We start from the raw sequence: 13,907 nt of genomic DNA on the forward strand, positions 1-13,907 counted from the left end.
CATTGGATTCAGATGTTATTAGTTCCTCTTTTAATGTTCCCATCAAGCAGCAAAAAAAAAAAAAAAAAAAAGTTAGTTACCAACAAGGTAGCTCTCATAAGATTCTCAGATGATTTCTTTTTTTTTTTTGGTACGTGCCCTTAGCGGCAACCAAACCTGGGACTCTGGTCCGCAGGCCAAGGCTCCAACCGCTGAGACAAACCTGCCAGGGCTCAGGTGATTTCTTAATAGAAACTTTGCAGGCCAGAAGGGAGTGGCACAAAATATTCAAAGTGATGAAAAGCAGGGGCCTACAACCAAGATTAGTCTATCCAGCAAGGCTATCATTTAGAATCAAAGGAGAAAAGCTAAAGGAGTTCATCACCACCAAACCAGTATTACAAGAAATGTTAAAGGGACTTCTTTAACAAGAAGAAAAAAAATTAAAAATATGAATAAGAAAATATCACAAAGAAAAAAATCTCATTGACAAAGGCAAACACATAATAAAAGCATTGGATCAACCAACACTAAAGCTAGTACAAAGGTTAAAAGTTAAAGGTAGGAAGATCATGTGTAATTACAACAGTAAATTTAGGGATACACACACACACACAAATTAAAAAATAATGACAAAAATATAAACGTGGAGGGGGTGAGTAAAAATGGTAGTAATTTTAGAATGTGCTTGAATTCAAGTAACCATCAACTTAAAACAGACTGCTATAAACATACTTGATATATATGAAACACATGGTAACCACAAACCAAAAATCTCACAAGAGATATATAATAAAGAGAGAGGAATCCAAACACAACACTGAAGAAAGTTATCAACATATAAGAGAAGAGAGCAAGAGAATGAGAAAGAAACATAGAACTACAAAAATAACCAGAAGACAATTAATAAAATGGCAATAATTACATACCTATCAATAACTACTTTAAATGTAAATGGAGTATATACTCCAATCAAAAGATGAATGGATAAAGAAGTTTTGGTACATATATACAATGGAATATTGGCCATAAAAATAGAAATTTTACCATTTGTGACAACATGGATGGACCTAGAGGGTATTATGCTAAGTGAAATAAGTCAGACAGCAGAGAAAGACAAACACCGTATGATTTTACTTATATGTGGAGTCTAAAAAACAAAACAAACAAAAACAAAACAACAACAAACTCATAGACGGGAAAAAACTGATGGTTGCCAGATGGAAGGGGTGTTGGAGGGGTGTTGGAGGGTTGGGTGAAAAAAGTGAAGGAATTAAGAAGTACAAATTGGCCCTGGCCGGTTTGGCTCAGCGGTTAGAGCGTCGGCCTGCGGTCCAGAGAGACCCAGGTTCGGTTCCTGCTAAGGGCACGTACCTTGGTTGCAGTTTGTCCCCGGCCCTGGTTGGGTTGTGCGGGTGGCAACCACTCGATGTGTCCCTTTCATGTTGATGTTTCTCTCTTCCTCTCTCTCCCTCCCACTCTACCTGAACAAAAAATGGAAAAAATGTCCTCAGATGAGGATAAAAAAATAAAATAAAATAAAATAAATATCAATGGAAAAATAGCCTCGAGTGAGGATTACAAAAGAAAAAAAGGAAATCCTTGCCTTTCTTTGAGTCGGAGGCTAACCTTTAAAAAAAAAAAACAAGTACAAATTGGCAGTTACAAAATAGTCACGGGATATAAAGTATAGTTTAGGGAATATAGTCAATAATATATATGGTGTAAGGTGGGTGCAAGACTTATTGAGGAGAACACTTGGTAAGTTATATAAATGTCTAACCACTATGCTGTATACCTGAAACTAATATAATACTATATGTCAACTATAATTTAAAAATTAAAAAAATTTTAAATATTTTTCTTTATTGCTTTTAGAGAGAGAGAAAGAGAGAGATAGAAATATTGATGAGAGAGAACATCGATTGGCTGCCTCCTGCATGCCCCCCACTGGGGATCGGGTCCACAGCCTGGGCATGTGCCCTGACCCCTGAATCGAACCGGCAACCTTTGGGTGCATGGGTTGATGCTCAACCACTGAGCCACACTGGCCGGGCTAAAAAAAAAATTTTTTTTAAGTTCCCATCAATCTTTCACCTAATGAAAAACATTGCCTTGATTCATTATTTCATTAAGTCTCACGAATTTGTGAGATTCTAATTCTGTCATTTCTTCTACTTTATTAGTGAGAAATTTTCTAAAATAAAGAATTTTCTCTTATCAACTATTTGGACACCCTGGGCTACAGTTCATATAGGAAAAGCAGAATAAGTGCTTCATTCCCTACTTCACTGTTTAAAGGTGACCAAAGAATGTTTAAAAAAAAGACAAAAGAAAAGAAAAACTCACTATGAGCCTATGGATTTTAGCATCTTTGATGTTTTTCAATCCATTACATTTACTATTTATTTTTTAATTCCTCATTATTAACAGTTTCATGGGGATATAATTCACATACCACACAATTCACCCATTTAAAGTGCACAGTTCAATGGCTTTTAGTATATTCATAGTCACACAATCATTACCATATTATAATTTTAGAACATTTTCATCATGCCAAAAAGAAACCTTATACTTATTAGCAGTCACTCCCTATTCCTCCTAAGATTCCCACAACCTAGGCAACCACAGATCTATTTTCTGTTTCTATGGCTTTCCCTATTCTGGACATTTCAGATAAGTAGACCTGCACAACACGTGGCCTTTGTCTGCCTTGTTTCCCTTAGTATACTGTCTTCAATGTTCATCCACCCTTAGGTGTTTTCCAAGTGACCTTCATTAACATAAACGCAGGGGTTTGCTCTGAACAACAAGATCCCCTTTTCACCTTTATGGCTCTGATGTGTGTGTTTTCTTCCTTCAGGAACTGAGGACAAAGGACCAAATATTATAACAAAAGATGCTCTCAATGCTCAGGAAATTCCAAGAGTTTGGGGAGCTGTGAACCAGGAACTATGATTGAAGACCAAGTATATAGGAGAAATACATTTTGGTCTTCTGAATGACTAAATATATATATCTTTATAAATCACAAATATCACAGAAACCAACATCAAATCCAAGCTCTTCAAGATGGTCTGTGCGTGCCACCACCAAAGCCACAGCACGGCCCAGAAACAGCTGCAGGTAACTCAGCACTACCAATTCGCTCACATGGAAATTTCCTTTGCCAAGAGATACAATCATTGGCTGAGTTAAAGTTCCTCTTTTCAGTATATGTCAGGCAATAATTTCAGATTTTAGCGGCTTAATCATTACCTTTGGAAACCTAACATTTCCAGTGTTTTTCTTTAGGATAGTTCATAAAAGAAGTTTAAAATTTCCCACAAACATTATACTTCATTTATGATCCCTGGTCAACATACCAGTTAGGATTAGGTTCTACAACATGTAAATTACAGTGTCTTGAACACGATAGGGCTTTCTTTTTCCTCCCATAAAAAGAGTTCAGGGGTCCGGCCGGTGTGGCTCAGTGGTTGAACGTTGACCCATGCACCAAGAAGTCGCCGGTTCGATTCCCAGTCAGGACACATGCCCAGGTTGTGGGCCCGATCCCCAGTGGGGGGCATGCAGGAGGCGGCCAATCGATGTTCTTGTTCATCAATGTTTCTATCGCTTGCCCTCCATCTCCCTTCCTCTCTCTCTAAAATCAATAAAGGAATAAAAAATACTTTTAAAAAAAGAGTTCAGGGGTAGGTAGGTATCCAGGGCTGATGTGACAGCTCTCTACGCACCTAGGACCCAGGCTCCTTTCTGACTCCCATCATCAAGATTGCTTCACAGTTCATGAAGGCTGCTTCAACTCCGCCATTGTTTCACATCCTAAGTAGTAGGCAGGATGAAAGGGCAAAAGCAAAAGGTTAAATCACTCACATTAGTCAGTTCCCTTTACAAAGCTTTCTTTTTTTTTTTTTTTTATCCTCACCCATAGACATTTTTTTGTTTTGTTTTTTGTTCAGATAGAGTAGGAGGAAGAGAGAGGAAGAAAGAGAGAGAGAGAGAGAGAAACATCGATGTGAGAGGGACACATCGAGTGGCTGCCACCCGCACGACCAACCAAGGCCGGGGACAAACTGCAACCGAGGTACGTGCCCTTAGCGGGAACCGAACCCGCGTCTCTCTGGACCGCAGGCCGACGCTCTAACCATCGAGCCAAACTGGACAGGGCTGTCGTGGACTTTTTAATAGCCAAGGGTAAATTGCTTAAGTGGAAAGGGCACCAAACTAGCAGGCAGGAAACATGGGTTATACACCTTTATTCTATATTCTTCAACCAATAGTTTATTGAGCACTTATTTTGTGTGAGTCAATCAATGGCCCAACTGGCTACTAATTAGCTGTGGGAGCTGGGGTATGTCACTTTGCACATTTTTCCCCCTTGACTAAGTGAACTTGAAAGCTATTTCATTTGTGTTCTAGGAACAGATCCTGAGATAAGGATTTGAATAAGGAGTTTATTTGGGAGGTGAAGAAACACTGAGAAGAGAATGGGGAAGTGAAGGCAGCCAATAAAGGGTGTGCTGTCGAGTAAGTAACCACTGTGGGCACCCGGGGTTTAATCCTGCTGGGGCTCTACAGTTGGCAGTGTGGACACACACCACAGAGTTATTCCACCTTAGGGGCAGGGAGCTTCCATATTGAAACACCACCTCCAGCCAGCCATTGGTTTGGGCTGTCGGGTGTAGGGATTCAGAACAAGTCATCCCAAGATGTGACTCTGTGTTACGAGGATTATTTTTTAGCTAAATGTAACTGAAACTCTGTGGGCTCAAGAGAAACTCCCCCCCCACCCCCACCCTCCCCTTAACTACCTAGAAGAATTTAAAGAATTTAAATTAGGGGCCTTGCCTGTAACAAGAGATTATCAGAGATCAACTTTTTGACCAGTCTATAGGGCACGGCAAACATCCAGTTACTCAACATCTGCTCTTCTTGTCACCCTCAAGGCACCTTACCTTATCCTTAGCTCAGAACGTCATACAGTATATACCTGGTTTTCTGTTTGTCTCTGAACCTCTCATGTATGTGGGGGTCTCTAACTCTCTCCTGTATGTGGGGTTCACATACATACATATGTAATTAAATTTGGTTATATTCTCTTGTTAATCTGTAGCTTGTACATTTAATTATTAGATCAGCTGAAAGAACCTAGAAGGGTAGAGGAAAGTGTCTTCCTTCCTCACATGGGCAGGGGGATTAATTTTCTGGTATTTCCACCCGCCTCTTGGCTAGCAAAGTAGGCTCTGGAGGCCAGAGGAAGCCCTCAAGAAAGAAATGTATGCGAAGGAAGTTGAAAGTCGGGCTTGTGCACACTGATGCGGTAAGGGCCAGGGCATACAAGCAGGGTATCCACAGTGTCCACTAAAAGAGCCTGCCTAGCCCTGGTCGCTTTGGCTCAGCAGTTAGAGCATCGGCCTGCAGTCCAGAGAGACCCGGGTTCGGTTCCCGCTAAGGGCACGTACCTCGGTTGCAGTTTGTCCCCGGCCCTGGTTGGGTCGTGTGGGTGGCAGCCACTCGATGTGTCCCTTTCACGTCGATGTTTCTGTCTCTCTCTCTCTCTCTTCCTCTCTCTCCCTCCCACTCTGTCTGAACAAAAAAAAAAAAAAAAAAAAAGGAAAAATGTCCTCGGGTGAGGATTAAAAAAAAAAAAAAAAAAGAGCCTTCCCAGCTCTGACATTCTAAGATGTAAGATGTGAATTTATTTTGCAGATGAATAAAACTGTGACACTGAATGAGTTTCTCTTTAAAAACATAAAGAGCTTCGCCCTGGCTGGTTTGGCTCAGCGGTTAGAGCGTCGACCTGCGGTCCAGAGAGACCCGGGTTCGGTTCCCACTAAGGGCACGTACCTCGGTTGCAGTTTGTCCCCGGCCCTGGTTGGGTTGTGTGGGTGGCAGCCACTCGATGTGTCCCTTTCACATCCATGTTTCTCTCTCTCTCTCTTCCTCTCTCTCCCTCCCACTCTATCTGTTCAAAAAATGGAAAAATGCCCTTGGGTGAGGATAAAACAAAACAAAATAAAAAACATAAAGAGCTTCATGGGCAAGTCTGCTTATAACACTTTCTGTAGCATAAGGGGAATTATTGGAGTCAGTAAAATGAAAACTCCCATCATTTCACTGAAGAAAATTTACTTAGCAAACCTATAGGATATTTAGAAGCCACATTTTCCTATTAGACTTTAAGCTCCTTGAGGGCTGAGACAAATTTTAACTTACATAAGGGTCCCTAACAAATGCCAACACAGTTGCTGATCTGAAACAGGTGCTCATTAAATACCTGGATTAATTAATCATTATTGATTAATGAATTAATCACTTAATGTCTAAAGTATATAATACAATCTTTATTTTATAACTTAAATAAACTTTATTTATTTAATTTTATTTTATTTTTTTAATCCTTACCCGAGGACATTTTTCCATTTTTTGTACAGATGGAGTGGGAGGGAGAGAGAGGAAGGGAGAGAGAGAGAGAAACATCGATGTGAAAGGGACACATCGAGTGGCCGCCACCCACAAGACCAACCAGGGCCGGGGACAAACTGCAACCGAAGTACGTGCCCTTAGCGGGAACCGAACCCGGGTCTCTCCGGACCGCAGGCCGACGCTCTAACCGCTGAGCCAAACTGGCCAGGGCTAAACTTTTTAGTTTAGAATAGTTTTAGTTTTTACAGAAAAGTCGTGAAGATAGTACAAAGGTTCCCGTATACCCCACATAGTTTCCATTGTTCACACCTTACATTGCAATGGTACATTTGTCACAGCTAATGAACCAATATTAATTCTTTATCATGAACTAAAGTCCATACTTTATTCATATTTTCTTAGGTTTTCCCTACGTCCATTTTCTGTCCCAGGATAGATCCTGGATCTCACATTACATTTAGTAGTCATGTCTCTCTAGGTTCCTCTTGGCTGTGACAGGACTTTCCTTGCTTTGGATGACCTTGACAGTTTTGAGGAGTACTGGTCAGGTAATATGTAAAATATCCGTCAATTGGAATCTGGTGTTTTCCTCATGATTACACTGGGGTTATATGTTTTGGGAGGAAGGCCACAGAGGTGAAGTGCCATTTTCATCATATCATATCAAGGGTACATAGTAGCAATATGACTTATCACCACTGATGTTGACCTTGATCACCTGGCTGAAGCTGGTGTTTGTTAGTTTTCTCCACACTGAAGCTACTCTCCCCCACCTCTCCTTACTGTCTTCTATAGAAGGACATTACTATGCACAGCCCACACTTAATGAATGGAGAGTTATACGCTACTTCCTTGAGGGCAGAGTATCTATATAAATTATTTGGAATTCTTCTGCATGGGATCATTTGTTTCTTCTTCCCTATTTATTTATTTACTCAATCATTTATCTCAGTATTTGGGTTAGAATCCAGTACTACTTTATTTTGTTTCTCAAACTGTTCCAGATTTGGCTCCTGGGAGCTCATTCAGTTGACTCCTGTGTCCTTTTGACAGAGCCCCTACTGTGGGGTGTGTGTGTGTGTGTGTGTGTGTTTAGTACTTCCTTACTTTCTGGTACTACAAAATGCCATAGGCTCATTTTGTACTGTTCCTTGCCCCAGCTCTAGAATCAATCATTTCTCCCAGGAGCCTGGGCTTTTTTTTTTTTTTTTTAATTGATTTTAGAGAGAGAGAGAGAGATAGAATCATCGATTGGCTGCCTCCTGCGTGCCCCCCACTGGGGATCAGGCCCACAACCTGGGCATGTGCCCTGATCGGGAATCGAACCAGTGACCTCTGGGTACATAGGTTGACGCTCAACCACTGAGCCACACCGGCTGGGCCTGGGTTCTTTTTTCTATTTTTATTTTATTTTATTTAAGCCTGGGTTCTTTTTCAAATTAGAAAATGATATTGGAAACCAAGATCTGGCACTTGGTATGCTCATTGCTACTGGCCTATTATTGCTTCTAGGCACTCTCTGTTGATAGAACAAGGAAATATACATGTGTGTATATTAAACGGTGTACATCTACATATTTATAAATAGTTCCATATGTATCCACTTTATCTATATTAAGTTAAACATCTCCATGGAGATGTCTCCAACTCTAATCCAGTAGTACATGGATCATTCTATCATTCTCCCCTTGCATATCTGTAAACTCCGGCTCTACCGGTGAGACACCTGGCTTCTATGATCTGCCATCTATTTACTTAATTGTTCACTTCTAGTACATGTACACAAGCAGTAAAATTATTAACCTATACCCCAATGGGAAATCACTTTATCACCCAGAGTGCAGTGCTTATGTACAGTTCCTGTTGTATTTGAGTCTTACAGTATCCTCTCATTTCCAAAGTTACTTAGGTCAGCATCCCTCACCACCACCACCTTCAGTAAAGTTATCTCATACATTTGTGATGCAGTTAGATTCTTTTGTCACAGTATGTATTCCATCCTGGGATCCCTTGGCCTCCTTAAATGACTTTTTTTAAACCCTCACCTGAGGATATTTTTACATTTATCTTCAGACAGTGTGGGAGGGAGAGGGAGAGAGGGAGAGAGGGAGAGAGGAAGAGAGAGAGAGAGAGAGAGAGAGAGAGAGAGAGAGAGAGAGAGACATGGACTGGTTGCCTCCTGCAAGACCCCAACTGGGGCCGGGGACGAACTGCAACCGAGGTACGTGTCCTTGGCTGGAATCAAACCCAGGACTCTTTGGTCCGCGGGCTGACTCTCTAATCACTGAGCCAAACCAGCCAGGGCCTTAAAAAACTTTTCAACAAACATTCATGTAATAAACAGATTTACTCTTTATTTCGTAAAGTTTTATGGGTTTTGACAAATGCATATCATCATGTATCCACCATTAATAGTATCATACAGAATAGTTTCATTGCCCTAAAACCCCCGTGATTCACTTACTCAACCTACCCCTTTCTCAAAGGCAACCACTGGTCTGTTTACAGTCTCCATAGTTTTTCCTTTCACAGAATGTCATATAAACGGAACCACTGTATGTAGTCTTTTCAGACTGACTACTTTCACTTAGCAATAGGCGTTTAAACTCATCCACATTTTTTGCATGGTTTGATAGCACATTCCTTTTTGTCACTGAATATCCATTCACCTACTGAGGGACCTCTTGGTTGTTCCAGTATTTGGATTTTAAATAAAGCTGCTATAAATATTAATGTACATGTTTTTGTATGGACATAACTTTCAAATCAGTTGGGTAAATACCTAGGAGCAAAATTGCTGTATTATATGGTAAGACCACATTTAGCTTTGTAAGAAACTACCAAATGGTCTTCCTAAGAGGCTGTAGCATGTTTGCATCCTCACCAGCAATGAACGAGAATTCCTGTTGTTCGACATCCTCATCAGCAATCGGTATTGTCAGATTTGCAGATTTTACGATTCCAATAGGTATATAATTGTTGGTACCACATTGTTAAATACAGTCTTTGTTAGAACACACAGTTTCTCCTGCTCTGGTATTGCATGTGCCTTCCGCTTGGGGACTTACCTCTGGGCTTTTTGGTATCATTTATGTAATAAGCTCTTCACTTTTTCCTAATATTTTTATGGATAAAGAGCTGCCTTGGATACATTTTTAGGTGTACTGTGCATCGCTGATAAGGATACCATAGCATTTCTCTGAAATGAAATGTGGTCTCTAAAGGTAGTACTTCCTCACTGACAGCCCTCGAAAAGCACAGAATTGGAGGTGCAGTTCCAAGTGTTTGCTGACAATTGGCTGGTCTGAGCTATGATGCCCAAAGAACTAAATTGCTCCAGGAATTAAAATATGGTGTGATCAACACAACTTCTGAGTCCTTTTTCTTCCATTTCTGCCAGGAATTCAAAACTCTGTCTTGATCCAAAGTCATAATACAGTGCAGCTGCTACCTGCTCACAAGTAGCTGGGCAAATTCTTGGCCCTTCGGTGGCCTGTGGGGGCTCATCAGTTCTCTCATCGTCATTCTTTCTTTCTTTTTTTTTTTTAAATTTTTTTTTTTTTTTTAATCCTCACCCGAGGACATTTTTTCCATTCTTTGTACAGATAGAGTGGGAGGGAGAGAGAGGAAGAGAGAGAGAGAGAGAAACATCGATGTGAAAGGGACACATCGAGTGGCTGCCACCCGCACGACCAACCAGGGCCGGGGACAAACTGCAACCGAAGTACGTGCCCTTAGCGGGAACCGAACCCGGGTCTCTCCGGACCGCAGGCCAACACTCTAACCGCTGAGCCAAACTGGCCAGGGCTCGTCATTCTTTCTTACCAGCTGACCACATCCACACGGCAGTCCTAGATGACTCAAATTACTACAGTTCATTCTGGATGTCCCACTTAAATATATTTTTATAATGAAATAAAACATAGAAAATTGCACAAAACAAATGTATAGAATAGCGAGTTATTATAAGGCCACACCTTCATAACTACCATCCGAGTGAAAAAGCAGTACTTTGCCAGCCACTCCAGAAGTTCCTTCATGTCCACAATCCAGATTTTTATAGTAATCATTTCCTTACACTTCGTTATGGCTTCATTCCACAGTGTGCACTCTTAGACACTCTAGCTGAGTCTTGCTCATTAAAAAATTGACTCATCTTTTATATTTATTTTTTGTTAATCCTCACCCAAGGATATTTTTCCATTGATTTTTTTTTCTTTTTTAGAGAGAGTGGGAGGGAGGGGCGAGGGGAGGGAGAGAGAGAGAGACATTGATGTGAGAGAGGTACATTGATTTGTTGCCTCCTGCACGACTAGGGTTGGGGCCAGAGGTTGAACCTGCAACCCAGGTACGTACCCTTGACTGGGAATCGAACCTGCGACACTCTAACCGCTGAGCCATACTGGCCAGGGCTTGACTCATCTTTTAATTTTTTTTTTTTCAGAGAGAGAGAGTAGAAGGGAGGGAGGGAGAGAGAGACAGAAACATCAATGTGAGAGAGACTCACTGACCAGTTGCCTCCCGCGTGATTAAGCCCTGGTCGGTTTAGCTTAGCAGTTAGAACATCAGCCCGCGGACCAAAGGTTCTCAGGTTTGATTCCTGGGCAAGGGCATGTACCTGGGTTGCAGGTTCAATTCCGGGCCCCAGTCAGGGTTGTGTGGGAGGCAATCAATCAATGTGTCTCCCTCCCCCGTCCCTTCTACTCTATCTGAAAATCAATGGAAAAACATCCCCCATTGAGGATTAACAACAACAACAAAATCCATTTTAATTCACAGGTTTCCTCTTCATCGCCCCCCCTCGACTTAAAGTGTAATTTTATTTTATTGAAAAAAATCTTTATTGTTGTAAGTATTACAGATGTTTCCCCCCCCATTCCCCCATTGATCCCTCCTCCCCACTCCCATGCCTCTCTTGCCTTCATTCATCCCTTTTTTTTTTTTTTTATCCTCACCCGAGGACATTTTTCCATTTTTTGTTCAGGTAGAGTGGGAGGGAGAGAGAGGAACAGAGAAGGAGAGAGAAACATCGACGCGAAAGGAACACATTGAGTGGCTGCCACCCGCACGACCAACCAGGGCTGGGGACAAACTGCAACCGAGGTACGTGCCCTTGGCGGGAACCGAACCCGGGTCTCTCTGGACCGCAGGCCGACGCTCCAACCGCTGAGCCAAACCGGCCAGGGTCATTCATCCCTTTCTTATCGTTATAATTTACCTGTTGAAGAACATGGACAATTTTACCAATAGAATTTCTTACAATCTGAATTTTGCTGATGGAACACTCATACTGCCTTTTACATGTAGTCTGTCTCAGCTTTTCTTGAAAATAGTCAGCTGGGCCCTGGCTGGTTTGGCTCAGCGGTTGGAGCGTCAGCCTGTGGACCAGAGAGTCCCAGGTTCGGTTCCTGCTAAGGGCACGTACCAAAAAAAAAAAAAAAAAAAAAATTGTCAGCTGGATTTAGAGGTTTGACCAGATTTAGGTTGGATTTCTTTTGCAAGAGTATAAGCAGTGCTAAATTTTTTCTCAGGTGATACATAATGTCTGGTTTTGTTTCTTTTTGCAATATTAGCAGCTGTTGATTCTCATTGCCTAGATCAATTAATTTATTGAGCATTGCAAAATAGTGATAATCTAATTCTACCATGTTCTATTTCCATTTACAAGTAGGGATAATTTTATAAAGAGATGCTTTCCTTATGCACTATTTGGTTACCTAGTGATACAGTTTATATAGGAGAAGCAGGATATAGGTTTGATTCTTTCTCTCTGTTTGTTTTCAGATGATGAGTTGTTTGCTTTACATCCTCCAAGGTGGCTAGTGAGTTTAAAAACTTAAACATACTTTATGGGTTTAAATCCATTGTATTTTTTTATTGTGGCAAAATATACATAACATGAAGTTTACCATTTTTAAGTGTACAGTTCTGTGGCATTAAGTATCCATTGCATTTCATACTTATTGAAGCTCAAATTGTCTCATGTGTTCCATTAAAAAAAAAATATTTTTTTATCCTTACTCGAGGACATTTTTCCATTTTTTGTTTAGGTACAGTGGGAGGGAGAAAGAGGTAGAAAGAGAGAGAGAGAGAGAGAGAGAGAGAGAGAGAGAAACCTCAACGTGAGAGGGACACATCGACTGGCTGCCAACCGCACGACCCAACCAGGGCCGGGGACAAACTGCAACCGAGGTAGGTGCCCTTAGCGGGAACCGAACCCGGGTCTCTGGGGACCGCAGGCCGACGCTCTAATCACTGAGAAAAACCGGCCAGGGCTTTTTAAAAATATTTATCAGTCCAGGGCCTTTTTAAAAAAATCCTCACCCGAGGATATTTTTCTATTTATCTTCAGATAGAGTAAGAGGGAGAGAGGGAGACACAGAGAGAAACATCAGCGTGAGAGGACACATTGACTGATTGCCTCCCGCATGAGCCCAACCAGGGCCACCAGGGCCGGGAACGAACTGCAACTGAGGTACATGCCCTTGACCAGGAATCGAACCTGAGACTCATTGGTTTGTGGGATGACGCTCTAACCACTTAGCAAACCGGCCAGGGCAGAGCCTTTTTAAAAAAATCCTCATCCATGGATATGTTTTTGTTGATTTTGGAGAAAGAGGAAGGAAGAGAGATAGAGAGAGTCATCAATCTGAGAAACAACTTAGGTATGTGCCCTGACTGAATCGAACCTGCAACCTTTTGGTGCACGGGAGGACGCTCCAACCAACTGAGCCACTGGCCAGGGAAGTCCAGAGGCTTTTTTTTTTCTTTATTGATTTTTTAGAGCGAGAGGAATGGAGAGGGAGAGATATAGAAACATCGATGAGAGAGAACATCGATTGGCCGCCTCCTGCATGCCCCCCACTGGGGATCGGGCCCACAACCTGGGCATGTGTCCTGACCAGAATCGAACCGGCCACCTCTTGGTGCATGGGTCGATGTTCAACCACTGAGCCACACCAGCTGGGCAATCCAGAGGCTTTTGAATGAAATTAGGAGAACCCTATTTCCACATTTGCTTTCCTCTTATGTCCCTACTTTCCAATCAGCACAAGCAAACATGAGCCAAAGTGAGAAGTGAAACGCCCCACCTCGCAGATGCTGTCTGCAATGTCACAAGTTATGACTCACATTTAGCCCAGAGATTGTCACCAGAGTCAGTAGGAGGAGACAGACAGGCTATATAAGTGTGCCAGGGCTGAGGTTTTAAAATTAATACAGTTAACTATACAGTTTAAACATTGATGATGTTTAAATCTGGGCTGAATTTCTCCTATCCTGCATATATGTTTTATTAAAATTCATTACTGGAATTTTAATATATGAAAATATTTGAGTTTCGAATACTTGAACATTTTAAAAATTGAAAAATATGTGCACGTAGAACATTCCCTTTTGAACTTTAACCCAGACTTCATCAGCTGAGCAGACGGCTGCTGGAAACTTGCATAATACAGTTGAATGGACAAGTTGTCCTAACCTTTATCCATTTCTCTCCT

Source organism: Molossus molossus, unplaced genomic scaffold (genome assembly GCF_014108415.1).
Source record: "Molossus molossus isolate mMolMol1 unplaced genomic scaffold, mMolMol1.p scaffold_m16_p_2, whole genome shotgun sequence".
NCBI classification, from domain to species: Eukaryota; Metazoa; Chordata; class Mammalia; order Chiroptera; family Molossidae; genus Molossus; species Molossus molossus.